At 37.6% G+C, this 23,495-nt stretch overlaps 1 protein-coding gene across 6 annotated transcripts in view; it reads right to left on the minus strand.

The window, feature by feature from the left end:
- Positions 1-21,179, minus strand: part of PALS1 (protein associated with LIN7 1, MAGUK p55 family member) — a 90,436-nt gene extending 69,257 nt beyond the window's left edge. For 4 of the 6 annotated variants that reach the window (XM_079127107.1, XM_079127103.1, XM_079127104.1 and 1 more), the window contains exon 1: positions 21,020-21,179. The gene's annotated coding sequence lies outside the window, so the exon portion shown is untranslated. Of the gene's footprint in view, positions 1-2,550; positions 3,220-21,019 lie in introns of those variants that run through there. The other 2 variants (XM_079127106.1, XM_079127100.1) reach the window with 1 other exon arrangement.
- Positions 21,180-23,495: the final 2,316 nt, after the last annotated feature.

Here is a 23,495-nt window from a genome sequence, read left to right on the forward strand (position 1 = left end):
CACATTTTAATTTTCCATTCATCCACTAATGGACACCTAGGCTGGTTCTACAGTCTGGTTTTTGTGAATGGTTCCGCTGTAAATCTGGGTATGTGCATATACTTATAGTATGACGACTTCAATTCTTTAGGATAAGGGCTCAGAAGCATATAGCTGAGTCATATGGTGGTCCCATGTCTAGTCTTTTGAAGAACCTCCATACTGATTTCTATGGTGGTTGTTCTAATTTACAATCCCACCAACAGTGTAAAAGTACTCCTTTTCAGAAAATCGCTTTTAACTCAGTTATTTTCATCTTGAATTTACCTCATTTCTAGCAACATGCATAGAACAGACCACATGCATGTTATACATATATATACACACACATACATATGTATGTATATGCTACTTCCTGTGACTTTTTCAATCACAGTTAATATCTGCTGACCATATTCTATGAAAGATGAAAATTAACTCTCTTATATTTACCTCATCCAATAAGTTTATTTTAATTCCTTGTTAAAATACTAACATATGCCCACATTCTCTGGTAGAAGAATCAATATTCAAACTAATCAGGTAATCTATCTTCTTTGTGTTTGTATGTGGGATAGCTTTTGAAGCATTCCATCTTCCTTTCTCTACTGGATATTTTCTCTCTGCTCAGATTCATTCATCATCCTTCTCTATCTACTCCAAATTCTAAAAGGCTGCTTTCAAAGACTTTGTAACCTATGTTCTCTTATCTTACAGAGGAAGTACCCATCTACTATGGGACATACTCACTGGAAGAAAGGAAAAAGCAGTTGGGTTCTTCATTCTCCCAGCTTCCTCCTGTGGTCTGGCAAAGGTTAAGTCCTTTAAGGTCACAGTTCCAATCAAGTGGACCAACTTCTATAGTTACAGCTCTAGGTAAATTATAGTAACCATTCCTCCCTTGTTCTTTCAGGATTGAGCTTAATAGGCTTCCTGCTGTTGCTAAGCCTAGGCTGGTTCAGGGTCCTTTGTTAAGTCCCTTATCATCACCTACACCTTGTTGAACAGTCTTTTCATTAAACTCTTCCATTACTGGGGTTGAGTTTACCATCAGTTTACTGCATGGAATCTAACAGAACCAGGCTCCAATCTGAAATCGTTCTCTCAACATATAGCATCATTTCTTGGAGTCATCATTTCTTAATCCTCTCCTGGGAAATTTTCCTCACACATTCCCCTCTTCCTGAGAGTCCTCCAAAAGCTTCCTGAGAAAAGGGTATATGAGGTAAAATTTTTGAGATGTTGATTTACTTGGTAATAGAGAGATAACATCCTTGAGATATGCTTTTGCTTCCTTGCCCCCTACTTGAATTTCTCATCCTTTTGGGGGGTGGGGGGATGGGGAGTGATGCTGGTAGTTGAATCCAGGATCCTGTACACGCTAGGCAAGCACTCCACCACCAAGCTATATACCCTGACTTCTGGCTATCTTTTGTTGTATGTCTCAAGTAAATATAAATAGTGAAATGGCCCTCTACTTTCAACTAGAGAACAAGAAAAAATGGTTGCAAATATAGTTATTCTGCTATAACACCTTGTGTGTCTGTGTGAGTGATCAATAAAGTTCACCCAATACTAGAAACTATACAGGGAAACAGATTTTATATATTGTGGATTTTTTTAATCAATGTATTTTTAGTCTGTAGGGTTTAAATATGCATATTTTAGTTGCAGGTGGACACAATACCTTTATTTTATTTTTATGTGGTGCTGAGGATCGAACTCAGGGCCTCACGAGTGCTAGGCCAGCACACTACCACCAAGCCACAACTCCAGCCAGGTACTGATAATTTTATAAAACAATACAATGTTTTGGGAGGGCAATTTTGAAATACCTATCAAATATTTAAAAGAAACCACTGATAGGTTGGGCATGACAACACATGCCCATAATCCTAGTGACCTAGGAAGCTGAGGCAGGAGGATCACAATTCAAAGCCAGACTCAAAATAAAAAATTAAAATATTAAATAAAACAAATTAAAGGGACTGGGAATGTAACTCAGTGATAAAAGTGCCCCTGGGTTCAATCCCTAGTACCTTCCCGAGTCAATAAAATAAAATAAACCACTGATCAATTCCTTTTCTAGAAATCTGTATAATGTATTTTTATAAGGATATCCACTATACCATTGTTTATAATATCAAGGAGGAAGGCATCAATAGGATATTGGGTAAATTACAGAAACTCTATATAATGGAATGCTGTGTAGTGTTAAAGTTTCATTGTCAACAGCTAACTTGGTAGCTATTAGCCAAATGTGGATGTTGAGCAGATGAAATGTAGCTAGAATAATTGAAGAACTGAAGTTTAAATTTTATTTAATTTTAACTAATTCAACAAATGATACTTTATTCCATTATTAGAAAACTTAAATATTTTTGGAATAATTTGGATGAGTTCACTTTTTCAATTACAAATATAATAAAATCTAAATATAGATCAAGCATTGTCATATTTTAATGAGGGATAGGTTCTGAGAAATGCTTCATGAGGCAATTTTATTGTGTGACCATCACAGAGTATACTTACACAAACCTAGATGATATATATCATTTCAATGTGGCCTTTGGGCTCAGTGGTAGAGCACCTGCATACCATGCACGAAGCCCGGGATTTAATCCCCAGCACCTAAAATAATAGTAATAATCATAATAAAATAAACCTCATCATGGCCCTTTGATGCACTCACCATTCATATAATAAACATGAGGTGCATAAGTCTACTGCCAGTTTAAGATATACTATTTTACAGTAAACTTTTTTATAAGTAGAAGGATATACATTAAAATAAAAATTAAAAATATAGTACACCATAGCAAATACATAAACAGGTAACAGTTGTTTATTCTCATTACCAGCTACTATGTACTGTGTGTAATTGTACATGCTATACTTTCATATGACTGGTAAAACAGATTTGTTTATACTAGTATCACACAAATTCATGAATAATGGGTTGTGTTACAACAATGTTACAACATCACTAGATGATAAGAATTTTTCAGCTCCATTACAATTTTATGGGATTACTGTAATATGTGATTCATACTGACCAAAACATTGCTATGTGGCACATGACAATATTTCTTTTTTTTTTCTTTTTGGTACTAGGGACTCAGTGCCGAAGTACTGATGAGGTCGATCCCTAATCCTAAAGGGGGAAAAAAGATGCAAATTATCTCATTTTTTTTATATTTAATATATGTTGAAAAAGTAATTTTGATACATTGTATTAAATAAAATATATTATTAAAATTAACTTCACCTGCATTTTACTTTTGTGGGGAAAAGGGTCAAGGGACCAAAACCAGGGCCTTACACATGTTAAACACACTCTAGCATTGAGCTCTGCATCCAACTCTTTAGTTTTTTTTTTAAGTAGTTACAGCATGAAGCGCTATATGAACTGACATTAAACAAAAGGAAGCAAAAAAAAAAAGCAAACTTTAGAATAGTATTTGTATATAATTCATTTTGACAAATGCATTTTAAATGTTTGTAAAGGCAATAACAAAAATTGTGGAAGAATATGCACCTTTTAATTAAAATCCCTGAAAAATGAGAATACCAGATCTCATTAGTATCTACTTTCCAACTTGTGTATTATTTCGATAGCTCACACAAAAAAGTAAGTGTTGCCGCCACAACTTTGTGAAAAAACACAAAGACGTTACTTTTTAAAAATGAACATACAAACTTAAATTACAAAGAAATCACTAACACTTTAAAATATGTCAGGGCTGGGGGGTGTGACTGGTGGCAGGGTGCCAAGTGAGGCATTGGGTTTGATATTTAGCACTACAAAAATAATTTAACTTCAGGTTCATGATTCTGACTGTATTTATTCTTTTATCATGTGAATAACTCACACTGACAAAGAATCCTAAATACCCAACTCATACAGCTTTTTTTGTTCTCAATGTATTTCTTACAAATATTTTCCTCCCAATTATTTTTCCCAATACACGTTTCTAAAGTTTTGGACCTCTAAAAAAAGCCTTACAAGATACTCCAACTTCTCGTTTACAGCTTACTAGAGCAAAAAATATGCTCCAAAGGTCAGCAGATTAGTAGATGATTACCTCTACCTAGATGGCTTATTGGTATGCAAATAAAAAAACAGGCAGGGAAATGGGAAATGCTTTGTCACTGATGAAATACAAAATAACTTTAAAGTTAGAACAAGAATATTAAAGAATATTAAGCAAAATTAAAACTAATAAAGATTTTATATCTGAAGTTACCTATAAATTAGACTGAGCAGGGGCAATGTAGGGCTGTGCCACCAGAACAGGAAAGGGAAAGAATCTGACAAGGAAGACTGATGAGAATGCAAATGTCACCAAGTTTAGAATCCAATGAACTTTTATACCGTGGTACTGTGATCACTGAAGATATGAATAATGTTATGTCCTTGACCAGATTTAAAGGGGAGGAAAACATGTGGGGATATCCTCAATAACAAGAGACAAGAATAAAACGTCAATGTACAAAGTTACTAAACTGTAAATCCTTTATGTTTAAAAAAAAGGGGGAGGGATAACTAAACTACATTTTCATTCAACAGTGAAAGTACTCACTTGGCACAAAAAAACCTGGCCCAAGGAAATAAAAAAAAAAGCTCCCAAGGCAATCTTTATACTTAAGAAACTTAAAATCTAGCATGGAAATCAAATTAGTAAATAACAACAAAAACCCAATTCAACTGTAATACTGTTTGATAAGAGCTGTACTAGAACTGTAGAAAATGCCCCAAGGGTTACCTGCAGAGGAAGAGTATCCTATAAGTTGGCCTTATAAAAACTATAAGGCCTAAGAGATAGGAAAGACATTCATTATGAAAAAGAAAAAAATAATACAAATATATTATTAACATTGGTAAAATTCAATGCTTTATCTAAACATAAGATTTAAATCACCACAGTAAACCTTAACTCTGAAACTATGTCATTTTACATGTAAAGAGCAGGCTGGGGTGGAGATCAGGGGCAGAGTACTTATCTAGCATGGATGAAGCCCTGGATTCAATCCCCAGTACTACGAAAAAAGAAAAAAAGGGAAAAAAAAAAATGTGCGGTGAAAACAACCTAATAACAAAACAACTCAGCATAATGCTTGAGAATCAGAGAAACTGATAAAGCTGACTAGAATTTTATCTTGCTACATAAGTAAGTAGTTTAAAGTAAGGCAGCAAACTGCTTTCCCACATTGACTTTCACTATTATTTCAGAGATGAAAAAGGGTTGACCTCAATATACAATTACTATTATTCATCACTCAGACTATGACAACCAATTCCACACTTCTATAAAATTACTAAATCAAAATTACTAAATCCAACAGCTCATCACTACTATTACAGTTTGGATATGAGGTATACCTCAAAAGCTTCTGCATTAATGCAGGATTGTTTGGAAATGAAACCATCAGACTATGAGATATGTAACCTAATCAGTTCATCCTAGTTTGAAAGAACCGATTGGGTGGTAACTGTAGGCAGGTGTGACACAGCTAGAAGAGTGGCTCACTGGGCGTATGCTCTGGAAGGGTTCACCTTTCCTGATACCTCCTCTCCTCTCCCTGCTTCCTGGCTACCATGGTGTAAGAGCTTTCCTCTACCATGCCCTTCCCCAACATCCTGCCTCATTTTGAACCCAGAGCAAGGGTCAGCCATCTGTGGATTAAGACCTCTGAAACCACGAGCCCTAAATAAACTTTTCCTCTTCTAACTTGTTATTGTTAGGTATTTTGGTCACAGAGACATAAGGTTAACTACCTCATTCACAAATCAGGTTTGTTTTCTATCCATCTCTTATCTAATATTTATGATGTGCTTAATATACACCAGATACTATGCCTACCATTCTTTTTTTGCTGCTGTTGTTACTGGGGATTGAACCCAAGGGTGCTGTACCATGGAGGTACATCCCCAGTCCTTTTTATTTATTTTGAGGCAGGGTCTCCCTAAGTTGCTGAGACTGATCTTGAACTTGCAATTCTCCTGCCTCGGCCTCCCAAACTGATAGGATTACAAGCATGGGCCACTACACCCAGCTTATGCCTACCATTCTTGATGCAACATCTCAATAAATTCTCAAAGAAGTCCTACTGTACTAGGCAGTACTAACTCTCTCCATTCTGCAGATAAGAAGTCAAGCTTTGAAAAATTAATTTGCCCAGAGTCGCACACTATTCTACAAGGCATTTCAGCGAAGTGCGACAGCCTCTTCATAGTCTATACAGCCACTACAATTGTACTACAATGCCTCATGGTATGTGCCTGTGGAAAAGCAAGATAAAGCCATTAGCAAATTCACTCTGATAAGTTTATGTCTTTGTAGAAAAATTTAATCTAGAACTAATGAAAGTTAGGTCTTTGCCAGGGATGGTGGCACATATCTGTAGTACTAGCTACTCAGGTGACTGAGGAAGATCACTTGAGCTCATGAGTTCAAGACCAACCTAGGGAACAGAGTGGGACCCCATTCTGCTATGAAAGAAAGGGAGGGAGGGAAGAAAAAGAAAGAGGAAAGGAAAGAGGAAAGGAAAGAAAAAAAAAGTTAGATTTCCTCCCAATTCAATTTACTTACAGCAAACCCAGAATAAACAGAACTGTTTTTAGTCTCAAATTCTCAACTTCCCAGAAGTGACTAAGATACAACAGCCTCTGATATTAAGCTCACAATCAAAGCTAAAGTTTTGGGCTGGAACATAGCACAGTGGTAGAGCTCTTGCCTTGCATGCATAAGGTCTTGATTTCAATCCTTAGTATCTTTAAAAAAAAGTACAAAGCTAAAATTTAAACAAGCAAATGATAAAACTACAAACTAGAACCAAGCATGTGTCAATCTGATCTTCTTTTCACTCTCAATACTTTGGACACTAAATGTGTGGATCCCTCTTCCTCATACTAACTAATCTCCAATCCTGCAAACAGCAACTGGATATTCCACAGTTCAATTCCCCCATTAATGTTCATAATTTACTAGAATGGCTCAGGAACTCAAGAAGGCACTTTACTTACTGTTACTGGTTTATTATAAAGGATATAATTCAGGAATGGCCAGATGGAAGAGATACACAGAAGAATTTTTGGTTGGGGGGGTGGGGGGTGCTTCTTCTATGTATACCACCCTCTCAGTTCCTGATATATGTACTAACCCAAAAGACCTCTAAACGCAATTGTTTAGAGTCTTTTCTGGTAGTCTTCATTTCACAAGTATGATGGATTAAATCACTGGCCATTGGTGACTAACTACCCTAACTTCTTTTACCTCCCCAGAAGTAAGGGATGGGACTCAAAGTTCTAACCTGTAATCATACCTTGATCCTTCTGGCTCCCAACCTGAAGTTATCTAGGGCCCCAGGCAAGAAGCACCTCACCTTGCAACAAAAGATACTCTTATCATTCCTGTCACTAGAGAAATTCCAAGGGTCTTAGAAACTCCATGTTAGGAACAGGGACAAAGACCAAACATATTTCTTACTGCATCACAACCACATTAAACATTAAGATACTAAGATTAAAAAGTTATAGCTCCTACCCTTAAGGAGGTTATTTACAATTTAACTGCTCAATATTCTTCACTTTAATTCAAGTATATTTTAAACACTACGTCAAAGATGATTTTCTTCAAAATGATTCTAATCTTATCAAGAAGACCATGTTAAACAAAGTCCTTGAGGCATGCAATAATACTAAGTAGAAAAACAAGGGCTTGGGGTAAAATAAACTGAATTCTAATCCTTGCTATCACTTACAATAGGACTTTGGGTAAAATACTCTTGAGTCTCAATTTCCTTGCAAAAAGTATAATACTGATAAAGACTTTAAAATGTCATCAGTAATCTTAAGAAATATATACAAAGAATACAGCATAGTGTTTAACAGAGATGAAGCAAGGGATACAATTCTGGAAAAGAATTAGGAGGAAGCAAAAGGTACTGGGATTTGATCAAATGAACTAACAATCTTGCTCTAAAATTTAGTATAAAAGGATAAGGTATAAAGTATAAAAAGATAAGATTTTTTAAAAGATGCCTACAAAAAACTACTGTTTCCTTTTGTCAACTGCTAAGTATCTATTGATTACCCTTAAGTAAATCATTCTGAAAAACATTTGCAGGTCACTTGTATAGGTCCTAGATGAATCCCCTGGTTCAAAGGATCTGCACCTATTTTCATGAACCCATCCCCTGCAACAACATATATATACACACAACTGTGTTGTGTGTTTCAAGAGGAAGGGCCCAAATGACAATCACATTCACAAAATAATCTCTCCTTTTTTTTTTTTTTTTTTAAATGTGGGGTGGGGTACAAGGAATTGAACTCCGGGGGCAGTTGACCACTGAGTCACATCCTCAGCCCTATTTTGTATTTTATTTAGAGACAGGGTCTCGTGGGGTTGCTCGGCACCTCCCCATTGCTGAGGCTGGCTTTGAACTCGCAAATCCTCCTGTCTCAGCCTCCAGAGCCACTGGGATTATAGACTCTCACCACCACACCCAGCACAAAATAATTTTTCAATACTAGAATTTTTTATTAAATTAAAATAGTTAAATTTACACGTCCATTAAGTATAAGGTAGAGTTCATACAGTTTTCAATGTGAGGCCCTTTGATTTCTAATACCAAAAGAAGAACTCCTTTAATGTGTACATTTTCTTCTAGATTTTTGGTCAGGAAACAGACTGTGTCTGGAACATATTTAAGTAAGTTCAAAACAATGGTTATAGCCTTTGATAAGCTACAAATTCATTATGAGGAAGAATATAAAACAATGCATAGTTTTCTAAAGCAATGGCAGGAATGTGAAGGGTTCCTAAAGGGAAAAAGTTTGGACAAGTTGAATTTTAAATGAAATAATGAACACAGATTCCTGAGGAGGAGTTATTCAAGACTATATTCAGTGACTTTCAAGTTGCAGGATATGACACATCTGTGAGCCATGAAATGGATTTAGTGATTCTCAACCAAATTTTTTTAAAAATATTTTTTAGTTGTATATGGACACAATGCCTTTATTTTTATGTGGTGCAGAGGATCAAACCCAGTGCCTCACACATGCTAGGCAAGCGCTCTACCACTGAACTACAACTGTAGCCCCTCTCAAACAACTTTTTTTAAAAACTAAATAGAATATAAAATCAAAATACACCATGTGTAACCAAAGATGTTGTTTCAGGAAAACTTTAATGCAAAAACATAAATGAACTGGTTCCCTATGTAAATATAGTTCTTATTATGGGTCTGGTCAAGAATTGGAATGCCAAAGTTCTAGGTAAAGGGCATGGCATGAACAAAGTCTGAGAAGAAGAAATGACCAATCATACTCAGTCCTCCATATCTGCAGGTTTTACATCCATGTATTCAACCAACTGTAGAAGGAAAATATTTTAAAGAAAAAAAACTCCATCTGCACTAAACAGGTACAAACATCTTTTCTTGTCACTATTCTCTAAACCATACAGTATAACAACTACTTACACAGCATTTACATAGTATTAGGTATAAAAAGTAATATAGACATAACTTAAAGAACATGGGAAGATGTGCAGAGGTTGTACACAAATACAGCACCGTTTTACATAGAAGACAAGCACATCCAGAGATTTTGGATGCTAATCCCTTATAGATATCAAAAAACAACTGTATATGAAAAGAACAAAGAAATTAATTTTGACTGCACATATAAAGGAGCAATCAAAAAAGATGACTTGGCGGGGTGCATGGTAGGGACCCAGATGTTAAGATGTTAAGCTGAGGCTTCAAAAGCTACCACTGGGTCTGGGCCCAGTGGCACACACCTATAATTCCAAACCACTCAGGAGGCTGAGGCAGGAGGATAGCAAATTCAAGACTAGCCTCCACAACTTAGGGAGACCCTGCCTCAAAATAAAAAAAAAAAAAGGCTTGGAGTATAGCCTGGTGGTAGAGCACCCCTAGGTTCAATCCCTCATAATACAATAAAAAATAAAATGAAAAAGCAAACACTAGGCTTTTGAATAGGTTTTAAATTACCTTAACACATTATTAAAAGACAAAAATAGGTTGTTTGATATCTTTGATACCTAAATAATATATGCAATACACTGTGTACTGCAAAACAATAGAAACATGTACACGCTTTAGTTTTAGTTTTGGGACTAAGGATTTAATCCAGGAATGCTTTATCACTGATCTACATTCCCAATCATTTATATTTTTATTCTTTTTTGCAGCAGAGTCTAAGTTGCCCAGGCTGGCCTAGAACTTGCAATCTTCCTGCCTCAGCTTCCCAAGAAGCTGGGATTATAGGCATGTACCACAGCACCTGGTGAAATCTATACTTTCTTAGGTATTTTCGATCATTTTGTTTCTACAACCCTTTGAAGATTTTCTAATTAAATATTTAAATTATCTTTAAATGTTCTGACTTTGCCTAATTCCTGTCACAATCTACAAAAAATAATTTTATAGCAATTGACAAGCTTATTCTAAAATTTATATGAAATCAACCAAAAAATTTTTGAAAAAGAATAAAAGTAGAGAACTCACATTACCTGATTTAAAGAGAAGTAATCAAGGTTATGCAGTATTGGCAGAAAGACGGACACACACATCAGTGGAACACAAGAGTTCATAAACAGATCCACACTGATAAGAGTCAATAATTTTTGATTAATAGATGGGGCAATTCAATGGAGAAAAGACAGCCTTTTCAACAACCAGCTATGGAACAAGTGGACAAATTAAATAAAAATTCAACCTATACCTCACACTTCATATAAGAATTCACTCAAAATGGATCATAAATCTAAATATAAAACTATGGAACATGTAGAAGAAAATATAACAGAAACTCTTTATAACTTTGGGTTAAGCAAACAATTCTTAGATGAAACATCAAAACTGAAATCAATTGAAAAAGTTAACAAAATTGTTCTTCCTCAAAATTTAAACTTCTATACTTTATATACTATAATTATTGTCATTTCCCCTACTAATTTTTTAGCAGAGGTATGTGGGCTGTGGTTGTGGCTCACTGTTAGTGCTCACCGGCATGTGTGAGGCACTGGGTTCAATACTCAGCACCACATAAAAATAAAATAATTGTGTCCACCTAAAAAATATAGGCCAAAAAAAAAAAAAAAAGGCAGAGGTATGGAAACTAAGTTCAAAGGGCAAATCGGTCATGCCCTGTTTTTATAAGTATAACAACACAAGGAAAAGATGTTTCAGTCAAGGACAAACCACATATAAAACAGTGATCCCATAAGACTGTAGTAGAGTAAAATTCCTATAATCTGGTGATGTCACAGTTCAATATATTACAAGTCTATGGGGATGCTTGTGCAAACATAACCTGCATAAAAAGTATAACACATATATATACAGTACTTATTTGAAAATGATAACAAATATCTTTTATGGTTTCTGTACTTACAATGTACTTTTTAATGATTATTTTAGAATGTAATCCTTCTACTTATAAAAGTGAAACAGTACACTGGGTTAAAACTGACAGCAGCCTCATGTATCTCATGTTCTCCACATCTCTTCAATGCCTCAAAAGTGACTTACATCAAGTGACTGACTAACCTATGCCATCTAGATTTTTCTAAGTATACTCTATCACCTAACTACCTAACACATTTCTCAGAACATATCTGTCATTAAGTAACACACAACTGTAAAGTTTAATTAGAACATAATCATGTTCATTTGTCTGGCTACCTTTGTACTCTAAAAGCAGAACTGAGTACTTGCAATAGAGACAATATGCCCCACAAAGCTTAAAATATTTACAGAAAACAGTTCGCTACTGCCTAAAAGGATTAAAAGGCCAAGGAATTAAGGGATCTCAAAACTTCAATATTTAGGGTCTTAGAGACAATTGTTAACTGAAGAACTGTAAAATTATAAACCAAAAGGCCAAACTACATGCATTTTTATAATCTTAATAATAAGCCCAATTTTATAAAAATGATAAAAACTAAACAACTTGATTATAAAGTTTCTAACACTTTATTCTTCATAATTAAACTGTTTTTTATGGGAAAATTTCACAATTCAAAATGTATTTAATGAGAATGCACCCACATTTTTCATGAAGGAACTTATCAAGTATAAAACAAAACACTCTGGCTTTTCTTACAGGCACTTTATTTTATACTTCATTTCACACTTTTTGATTTAATATCATCACTGAAATCATTCCACTCTGACCACGTCAAACATTGATGTGACTAATGAAAGCTCTACAGTTGATTTCCTACTGTAAGGAAGAACGTGTAGTTATAATTATAGAAATCCACATATTCCTTACCAAGTTTTCCCCAACACTAATTTTCCTCCCAGTACTGGGGAATTAACACAGGATACTTTACCACTAAGCTGCATCCTCATCTCCTTTATTCTTTGAGGCAGGGTCTCACCAAATTTCAGAGACTGGCCTCTAACTTGCAATCCTCCAGGGTCCTGCCCAAAGCCTGGCTTACTTCAAAGCTATCAATTTGAAAAACAATAGTACAACATCACAACCAGGGTGCTGAGAGTGATACAGTTAAGATACACTTGCTCCTTTTAAAGTCACACCTACTTCCCTCCCACCTCTACCACCTTCATAACCCCTGGCAGCAACTATCTGTTCAATTCTATAATTTTGCATTTCAAGATGTTATATAAATGTAACCACATATTAACCTTCTGAGATTGGCTTTTTTTCATTCAGCATTATCTCTGGAGATTTATCCAGGTTATATAGCATGTATCAATATTTTGTATCTTTTTACTACAGACTATTATTTAATGGAATGGATACACGGTTTAATCATTCACCCACTAAAAGATATATGGCTTTTTTACTATTATGAATAAAATTTCTATGACATGTATGTAAAACCAAAAGACAGACAATAACCACACAAAAAGATTCACTGAGTCCATTCACATACTTCGTTGAAATAAACTCTGCATGAGCAATGTTTGATTATAGTAATACAAATAACATTTTCTGCCTTCACTCAGTAATTTTATTTATGTTTTTAATTATTTATCCCCAAGCCTATTTTATTTTGAGACAGGGTCTCACTAAGCTGCTGAGACTGGCCTCGAACTTGAGATCCTCCTATAGCAGTCTTCTAAATTGCTGACTGTACCACCTTGTCTGGCCTTTTAAACAAGAATCCTCCAAGTCTCCAAACTCCAATATAGATCAAGAAAATTTAAGTCCTACTAACATGTAAAATTTAGGTACCAGTTATTGAATTATCCTGACTCTTCTCTACTTTAGTTTATAAAAATCTTCAATTTTTGTTGTTTTGTGTTTTTTGGGTTGTTTGTTTTAGTGTTGGGGAACAAACCCAGGGCCTCATGCATGCTAGGCAAGTACTCCACCATGGGAGCTATAATCCCAACCCTCCTTCTTCATTTAAGTATTATTGTATATTTGTTTTTACTTATTCATTCTTGCAGTAGAAGGGATAGATTGCCCAGGGGCAATCGACTACTAGGCTACATTGCCCTCCCCTTTTATTTTTTATTTTGAGTCAGGTTCTCAATAAGTAGCTGAGATGGGCAAGATGAACTTGCAATTCTGCCTCAGCCATCTGATTATGTTAGTTTTTAAAAATCCAAAATGATTTATTTTTAAATAACCTCAGAGTTACTCCCAAAAGCATACAAGGCTAGTTCAACACTGAAAAAAATCTGTATAAATGATCATGGAAAGGGAAAAAATCTATATGATCTGAACAGATGCAGAAAGGGCATTTGAAAAAATTCAACATTCATTCAGGATTAAAACAAAAGCAAACAAACAAAAACTCTCAGTAGTCTGGAGACACAAAAAAACTTCCTTAACCTGGTTAAGAGATTTCACAAAATGATCTACAGTTAACATATTTTAAAGATGAAACACTGAATACTTTCCCTTAAAGATAATAATTAAGATAAGAACTTTTTTTCTCATCATTTTTTTTTTCAACATTTCACTGGAAGTCCTAGCCACTGAAATAAGCCAAGAAAAACAAAAATAAAGAAAATTTAAATAAGGAAATGGAAATAAAAGGTTTATAGACTAAAAAGCAAAAAAGTTTCACGATGGGGCTGAAGTAACTCAGTGGTAGAGCACTTGCCTAGCACATGAGGCACCAGTTCAATTCTCAGCACCACATATAAATAAATAAAATAAAGGTCCATCAACAAAGCCTCTCAATTCATATACAATATGATTATCTACTTAGAGAATCCCAAGAAATCTACAAAACAAAGAAAGAAAGAAAGAACAAAAGAAAGAAAAGAAACCTCCCTAAAGTTCAGTAACAACAACAAAGTCAGGCTACAGGGCATAGGGACACACACATGTAGTCCCAACTATATGGGAGACTGAGGCAGAAGGATTATTTAGGCCCAGTCCAGGTCAGCCTGGGCAGCACTGAATAAAAAATTTAAAAAAAAAAGTCCTTTATAACAAATCAAAATATACCTAATTCAAAAACTGCAGGATCTATATGCTGAAAAATATAAAACCCTCAAGAAAGGAATCAAAGACCTAAAAAAATGAAGAGAAATACTGTGTTCAGACTCAATACTGTTAAAATGTCAGGTTGATCTATGGATCAAACATAATCCCAATCAGAATCCCAACAGATTTGTGTGTTTATCAATAAGGCAGTCTAAGAATTCTGTGGAAAGGCCAAGAAACTAAAATAATCCCAACAGTTTTGAAAAAGAATTAACCTGGAGGGCTCACCTGATGTTAAGACATTACTGGCAAAAGTATAAGTAAACAGATCAACAGAATACAATTGTCCATATCTTATGGATTTTAACAAAGAGACAAGGGTAATTCAGTGAGAAAGGAGGATATTTTCAAAAAAAAATCAGGTAGCAACAGAACAAATAAACAAAGTTCTATTTGTACCTCTCACATTATAAAAAAAAAAATTGACTTATACTGGTACCAAAATAGACAGGTAGATCAATGGTACAGAATAGAGGACACGGACACAAACCCAAATAAATACAACTTTCTAATACTAGACAAAGGTGCCAAAAATATGCAATGGAGAAAAGATAGCCTCTTCAACAAATGGTGCTGGGAAAATTGGAAATCCATATGCAACAGAATGAAACTAAACCCATATCTCTCACCCTAAATAAAACTCAACTCAAAATGGATTAAGGACCTTGGAATCAGACCAGAGACTCTACAGATTATAGAAGAAAAAGTAGGTCCTGATCTTCAACATGTCGGCCTAGGACCAGACTTCCTCAACAGGACTCCCATAGCACAAGAAATAAAAGCAAGAATCAATAACTGGGATAGATTCAAACTAAAAAGCTTTCTCTCAGCAAAGGAAACTATCAGTAATGTGAAGAAAGAGCCTACAGAGTGGGAGAATATCTTTGCCAATCATACTTCAGATAGAGCACTAATCTCCAGAATCTATAAAGAACTCAAAAAACTCTACACTAAGAATACAAATAATCCAATCGACAAATGGGCTAAGGAAATGAACAGACACTTCACAGAAGATGTACAAGCAATCAATAAACATGAAAAAATGTTCAACATCTCTAGTAATAAGAGAAATGCAAATCAAAACCACCCTAAGATTCCATCTCACCCCAATTAGAATGGCGATTATCAAAAATACAAGCAACAGGTGTTGGCGAGGATGTGGGGAGAAAGGTACACTCATACATTGCTGGTGGGGCTGCAAATTAGTGCAGCCACTCTGGAAAGCAGTGTGGAGATTCCTTAGAAAACTTGGAATGGACCCTCCATTTGATCCAGCTATCCCACTCCTTGGCCTATACCCAAAGGATCTAAAATCAGCATACTACAGAGATACAGCCACATCAATGTTCATAGCTGCTCAATTCACAATAGCCAGACTATGGAACCAACCTAGATGCCCTTCAATTGACGAGTGGATATATAGAAACTGTGGTATATATACACAATGGAATATTACTCAGCCATAAAGAATGACAAAATTATGGCATTTGCAGGCAAATGGATGTAATTGGAGAATATCATGCTAAGTGAGATAAGCCAATCTCAAAAAGACAAGGGACGAATGATATCGCTAATAAGTGGAGGATGACACATAATGGGGGGGAGGGAAGGGTTAGTGTTAGGGTTAGAGTTAGGGTTAGGGAGGGGGCAAGTATGGAGGAAGGAAGTACTGTATAGAGGGAAAAGAGGGGTGGGAGGGGTGGGGGGAAGGGAAAAAATAACAGAATGAATCAAACAACATTAGTCTATGTAAATTTATGATTACACAAATGGTATGCCTTTACGCCATGTACAAACAGAGAAACAACATGTATCCCATTTGTTTACAATAAAATAAAAAAAATTTTTAAAAAAATTGACTTAAAACATAAAATACATTTAAATGTAAAATATACAAACAAAATATGTAGAAACAATGTAAGAGAAAATCTGTGACTGTGAATAAGGCAAAAAATTCTGAGCTGCAATGCCAAAAGGCACATTCATAAAACTAAAAATTGGTAATTTGGGCTTCATCAAAACTTAAAACTTCAAAAGACACTACTGAGAGGATGAAAAAGTAAGCCACAGACTGGGAGAAAATCTTGGCAGACTACTTATTTGACAAAAGACAACAAAGAATTCTCAAAATCTGGCACTGGGGCCAGATTTTCAGTGGTAGAGTGCTTGCTTAGCTCGCACAAGACCCAAGGCTTGATCCCCAGGATCCCACCCCGAAAAAGAACTCTTTAACAATAAGAAAACAGGGCTGGGGATATAGCTCGGCTGGTGAGTACCTGCCTTGCAAGCATAAAACCCTGTGTTCAACCCCCCGGGGGGGGGGGGGGGGGCGCACAGGAAAACAACAACAACAACAATCTAAGCTGGGCAAGATGGTGCATGCATATAGTCCCAGCTCAAGAGATTGAGGCAAGAGGATCCCTAGAGTCCCAAACTTCAAGGCCAGCCTGTGCACTGGTGTCAAACGCAATCAATCAACCAACAGAAGATTTGGACACTTCACCAAAGAAGATAAAAGACGGCAAAGAAGCATATGAAAAGCTGCTCAACATCATTAGTCACATGGGAACTGCAATTAAAAACCACAAAGAAATACGTATTATAATAGCTAAAATTAAAAAGATTGACCATAACAAGTGCTGATGAGAATATAAAGTTACTGGAACTCATACATTACTAGTGGGAATGCAAAGTGGTTCAACTGCCTTAAAAAGTTTGACAGTGTTTTCATTTACTATTCTGCTATCACAAATTACCACAAACACAATGTCTTTAAGCAACACAAACTGAGCCAGGCAAGGTAACACACACATGTAATCCCAGGGACTCAGGAGGCTGAGGCAGGAGGACTGCAAGTTCAGGCAGGCCTCAGCAACTTAGTGAGGCTCTAACTTAGTGAGACCCTTTCTCAAAGTAAAATAAAATAAAAGGGTTGGGGATGTGGCTCAGTGGTTAAGTGTCCCTGGGTTCAAGCCCAGGTGCCACAAAACAAAACACCCAAATATTGAGTTTACAGATCTACAGGTTTACAGAACTCTCTATATACAGATCCATAGGTTTACAACTGTGGGCTAACATAAAGGGGTTGCCAGGGGGGCTTTCTCTTCTGCATGCTCTAAGATTAATCCCTTTCCTAGCATTTTCCATCTTCTAGAGATCACCTTAATTTCTTAGGCCTCCTCTCCTCTTCAGAGTCAGCAACGCTCCATCTCGCTGACCCTATTTCCACTGTTACATGTTTTTCCCAGACTCTATTCTTTAGCTTTTCTCTTTCCTTTTTAAAAGACAATTCTGATACTTGGGCCCTCCTGGATCGTCTTCCTATATTAAGGCTGATTAACAACCTTAATTCAATTTTGCCATGTAACCAAACATATTCACAGGTTCTAGTTATTAGAACTTTTTTTTTTTTTTTGGTACAGGGATGGAACCCAGGGGCACTTAACCCCTGAGCCACATCCTCACCTCTTATGTTTTATTTTGAGATAGGGTCTTGATAAATTGCTTAAGCCCTCACTAAATTGCTGAATTTGGCTTTGAACTTGTAATCCTCCTACCACAGACTCCTGAGCCAGCCACTGGGATTACAAGTGTGCACCACTGCACTTGCTAGAACATCTTTAAGGGCTATTATTCTGCCTACCCCAGACTGGGTATTTTGTTTTGTTTTGTTTTGTTTAACAGTTAAGCAACTTTACCCATATGACCAGCAATCCCACGTTCAGGAACTTATGCAAATGAAGACAAGTTCACACAAAAACACTATTCACACAGATTTATAGCAAATTTATTCACAGTCACAAAAAACCTGAAAACAACTCTAAAGTCCTTCAACTGGTGAATGGATAAACAAATGATGGTACATCCATATAAGGAAATACTATACTCAACAATAAAACATAAGGAACTGTGGATTTGCTCAATGACATGGTTGAATTTCAAATACACGCTAAATGAAGAAAAGCAGAAAAAAGGCTAAGTACTGTATAATTCCATTTCAATGATATTCAAGAAAAAGAAAAATCATAAGGAGAAACAGATCACTGGTTCCCAGGGATAAATAGTTGGGGAAAGTTGAATACAAAAGGGTAACACAAGGGAATTTTGGGTGATAGAACTATTCTGTATGTTGACTGTGGTAGTACAAAGTCAAACATCTTTTTTAAAGGAAGGAAACATAATTTCTCATTCAAATTGGCAGAAATTTTAAAATCTGACAATACCAGTTGAAGGCAAGGATGAGAAACCACTGCTGGTAGGAATGAAAGTCACTACACCTTTAGAGGGTAATTTGGCTATAACCAGTAAAGTTGGAAATGAACATCAACCCATTATGAGAAATTCCCCTTACAAATGGCATGTATTTCCACCACACATGTGCTCAAGGAGACGTGCATAAGAATATTCATTTGAAACTGTTTGAAATACTGAAAAAAGGAAAAGGAAGCCAGCATGGGGACACACACCTGTAATCAGTTACTGTGGAGGCTGAGGCAAGAGAATCTCAAGTTAGAGGCAGACCTCAGCAACTAAGGGAGACCCTGTCTCAGAACAGAAAGGCCTGGGAATGTAAACCAGTGTAGAGCACCCCTGGGTTCAATCCCCAGTACTCCACTTAAAAAAAAAAGGGGTGAAGGGGGATGCATAAGGGAAAGAACTGATCCTACCAATCACATTATTTGGAGAAAGTAATATATAAATTTATTAATAAGATAAATTAAGGCCAGCACTGAAGTTGGAATATGGAGACAATTATTTGAGCATTTAGTTCCAAGTCCATCATTAGCTAGCACTCAAACTACAGGCTACTTAATTTCTACAAACCTCAATTTTTTTTTTTTTTTTTTTTTTTTCGGAAAATGAGGATGAACTCTATAACCACTACAAATGCTTCCAACTCAATACTTCTGTGATTCAATAAGTATATAATCAAAAATTATATTCTAAAGCACATATGTCAAGTTACCCTTTTTTTCCAAACACACTAAAATCAGAAAACATAAAAGAAATAGAACATCTTAGTGTACTGATACATAAAACAGACCAAATTTCTCAGTATAACTCTGAGATTTTTTAATAAAGATAATTCAGGAAGGTGATACAAATAGGTGACTCACCTGAGTCACCCTCATGTAGAATTTATATAACCTCTCTTATTTTAACATTCTAAAACGAGTTAATATTATTAATGAGCCCCCCTTTACTTGTCAAGTTCAAGTCTGTCTTAGCCAAGTCATTCAAGCAAGCCATACATGGTAAGTCACTCAACTTTTTTAAAACAATAATAAAATAATCCTTTTCATATTTTTGCCTGTTTCATATATAAAGTGTTTACATTTTAATAATTTCTGTATACTCCAATAGTTCAGACAGACTTTTAAAAGCTGTATATGTTATGTCCACAGAAATCTCATAAAAAATTAGTAGTTCATATTCAAGAAAGCTTATTTAATAATTTTCATTATCACCAATACTTAGGCTTCAAAGACACCAATAACCAACACATCATTTGTTCCTATCGCAGAATTTAATAGGTTATTAATGTCTGGTATAATTCAAAAGGGTAATTAGGATACGCTCATTAAAACATGATATTGTTTTTAATTAGAAATATTAACACATGTCATCTTATGGGTCAGATCAATACTTCAATCAATTTTTGTTATACAGGCTTTCCAAATCTAAATTCTTAGACTTCTAAAAGAGAATCAGGACGAAACACATATTATATAGTACTTCATAAAGGGCCTGGAAAAACCTTTCGACCGAAACTTAAATTCCACACGCCTTACTGTATCAATCAACTAAACAGAAGATGAGTTATCATTAGGAAGTTACATAATTTACAACAGAGATCGTCTAAAGCGCCTTTCAATGAAAATAGCTTACGATTTACAGGCTTCAAAGTTTAATTTACAATCTCAGAGTAAATTATCAGAAAGCATTAAGGAAATTGTTTTTCTTTCAAAGTGGTCACAAGGAAGCAGGAACTGTTTATCTGTTTCAAGAACGCCAGGAGTAGCAGAATACCAGGAGCTGACTCAGTCTGTGGAACGCTGGCTACATTCCGTCTTCTAAAGGAAAGTGTTTCCCCAGCCGATTTCCCGACCCGGCCAGGAAGGCGTCCCGGGAGTCGCCAACTCCTGGCCGGGGCTCAGCGCGCAGACGACTCAGCCGCGCGCCCCCCAACTCGCCGGGGCCGGCTGGAGCCCGCGCCAAGGTGCGTCCCTGGCCAAGGCACAGGGAGCCGGCACCGCGCAGGCAGCGTTCCTTTGAGGGACAAAGGTTGGGCTCGCACCCGCCGCAGCCGCGGATCCCACTGCCAAGAGCGGGCGGCCGGTCAGCCTGGGATCCAGCCCCAGCCCGAGACCTCGGTGGGCGTGGGGGAGGGAACGAGAGGACCAGCTCTGCCGCCCCTCCCCCTCCGCGCTCCAGCGGACCTGTTGATTAAGATCTCCACAACCCAGCTGCCACCGGTCCGCCTCTTACCTCCGCGCCACGGCGCCGCCAATCCTCGCGCCCCAGCTCCTCCTAAGCACTGCAGAAGCCACAGCCTTCCAGTGGCCCTTAAAATACCGGATAAAGAATCCAGAAACTCCCGATTCCCCACCTCAGGATCTTTAGTCTCCACCCCCTCCCCACCGCCAGCCTCCTCCGTCGCGGCCGTCGCCGCCGCCAGCAACTCCAACTCGAGACCGCGCGAGACCGGCCCCCGCGGCCGCCGCGAGACCGCGCACGCGCCCCCGGGCCTCTGGCGCAACGGACGCGCCTATCCCAGTTCCTCCCCAGCGCGCCCCGCCCACTGTCAGGCTGAGAGGCTGGCGCGGTTCGCCCAATCCGGAGCCCGCGCGAAGAGAGTGTCCTCTCATTGGTCCGCTCTGTGACTCCGTGCGGTCGGTCGCGCGCACTCGCGCGCCTCTAACTATAAAACGCGAACCGTGTCGCGCTCTCAGGAATTGGGAAGCCACTTCGAGGTTGAATCCGCGGTTAGGTTATGTGAGAACTTGCTGTTTTCCTGAGGCGGAGTCGGGAGCGGCTAAAGCGCTACAGCCCTGTGGCCATTCTGTCCCCGGATGATAGTCATCTCCTGAGGAAAATCCGATCCCCCTTGAGGCGACTTCTCACGTCCTGTCAGGCACGTCGCAACACTGGCTTAAACACAACCACGACACGTACACCTGGATGTGGGTAGTGTCCCACGGAAGAATTCCCTGATTCCACAGACGACTCCGAAAAGCTGCTAGCTGGGACTGAGCTCTGCAAACCAGAAAGGAAGGATGCCAAGGGCCACAGCTGTTTCACAAAAAGTCTGTGGAGTGGATTTAGTTACGTAGGCCAGAGCGTGCCTGCGCCGCCCTCTGAGTAGGGCGGGACTCGGGAAGGGGCTGTGAAAGCCAGTCCGGGGGAAACGGGATTCCGAGCAGACTGAAATCGGGTCTCGGCAGAAACACCGTACCAGAATACTTGCTTTAGCACTAATTTTGTTGTTGTGGAGATGAGGTCTCACTATGCTGCCCAGGTTGGTCTCAAACTCCTGGGTTCAAGCGACCTTCCCACCTCTGTCTCCCTAGTAGCCGAACCGCAGGCGCACGTCAGCCAGCTTGCCTCAACGCTTCTAATAAAAGCCTCCAGCTTGCTTCAGCTCTTCTAATAAATACCATAAAGTGTGTTTTGATAATAAGCAAGAACTCTACAAAGCATCTGATCCGACTTTGAATAGTTCTAATATTTGCTAATCAAACTCCTATTAAGCCAAAATCTGCCTGTTACTTCAGATTGATTCCAGATTTCCCAAGGGTCACACCATGCTTGCATAACCCTCACTGGAAGCCTTCTGAATAACAGTTATCATGTCTTTCCTCATTTTTTCTTACTGTGTTTTTAATTGCCATTTCCAATGTCCCCAGGTCCTTCCCAATTCTTTCACATTCTTGCCCTTAACTCTCTTCTGGACACCTGTGGGTTGTTAGTGTTCTAGTGAACTGATGTGCTCTGAATGTAGCAAACCATGTCTTTTTTCAAGTTGCTTATAAATGTCAGGTAATACAGAGCCAAAGACAGAACTCTGCTGCAATGCCACTAAAGACCTTAATCATCCTGCCATCAAACATTCCTCAATAGACTTTGAGTACAAAGGGACAACCAACTCCAAATTTATTCAACTGAACTGTCTCTTCATCTATATTCCTCCACAAAGATGCCATGAGAATTTGAAAACTACAGGTAAAAGTTCTCCAGGTTTTCTTAGAAACTGTTAGCCACATTCAAATAGGAAAAACAACAACGAAGATTAGTATATGTAACTTATTTGTTTTTCCTAGTTTTTTCATTTTCTTTTTTTAAATTTATTATTATTTTTTGTATTAGAGACGGGGTCTGCTGAGTTGCTTAGGGCCTCACTAAGTTGCTGAAGCTGGCTTTGAACTCCCTATCCTCCTGCCTCAGCCTCCCAAGCCACTGGGATTACAGTGTCTTAAATACATAAAATGCATTAAAAATACATAAATTTAAATATATAAAATAAGCCAAGAAGCTTCCTCTAGCTCCTCAATGACTTTTTCTCCCTCTAGTTCACAGTTTCTCAACCTTGGCCCTATTTACATTTAGGCTGGATTACTCATCTTGTGGGAGTTGTCCTGTATGTTGTAGAATGATTAGCAGCATTCTCAGCCTCAGACCTCTAGATGCCAATTGTGTGTTCCTTTCCCATTGTAACACAAAAGATGTTTCCAGACCTTGCCAGAGGTCAAAATCACTTCCTGGGGGGTCAAAATCACCTCCATAGGTATGGATCTCTGATCTGTTGAAAGAATGATCTCTTTAGATAATATCTCTTCCTCACACCTTCCAATATCCTGGTCCAGGCCTTTTTCCAAATCACCTCCATTCAAATGAACCCCTAGGTAACTAGCCTTGCTGCCCCAGTTGCTTAGATTCCCAAGTTATAGGATCTCATTCTAATAAA

The sequence above is a fragment of the Sciurus vulgaris genome, assembly GCF_902686455.1.
Source record: "Sciurus vulgaris genome assembly, chromosome: 2".
NCBI lineage: Eukaryota > Metazoa > Chordata > Mammalia > Rodentia > Sciuridae > Sciurus > Sciurus vulgaris.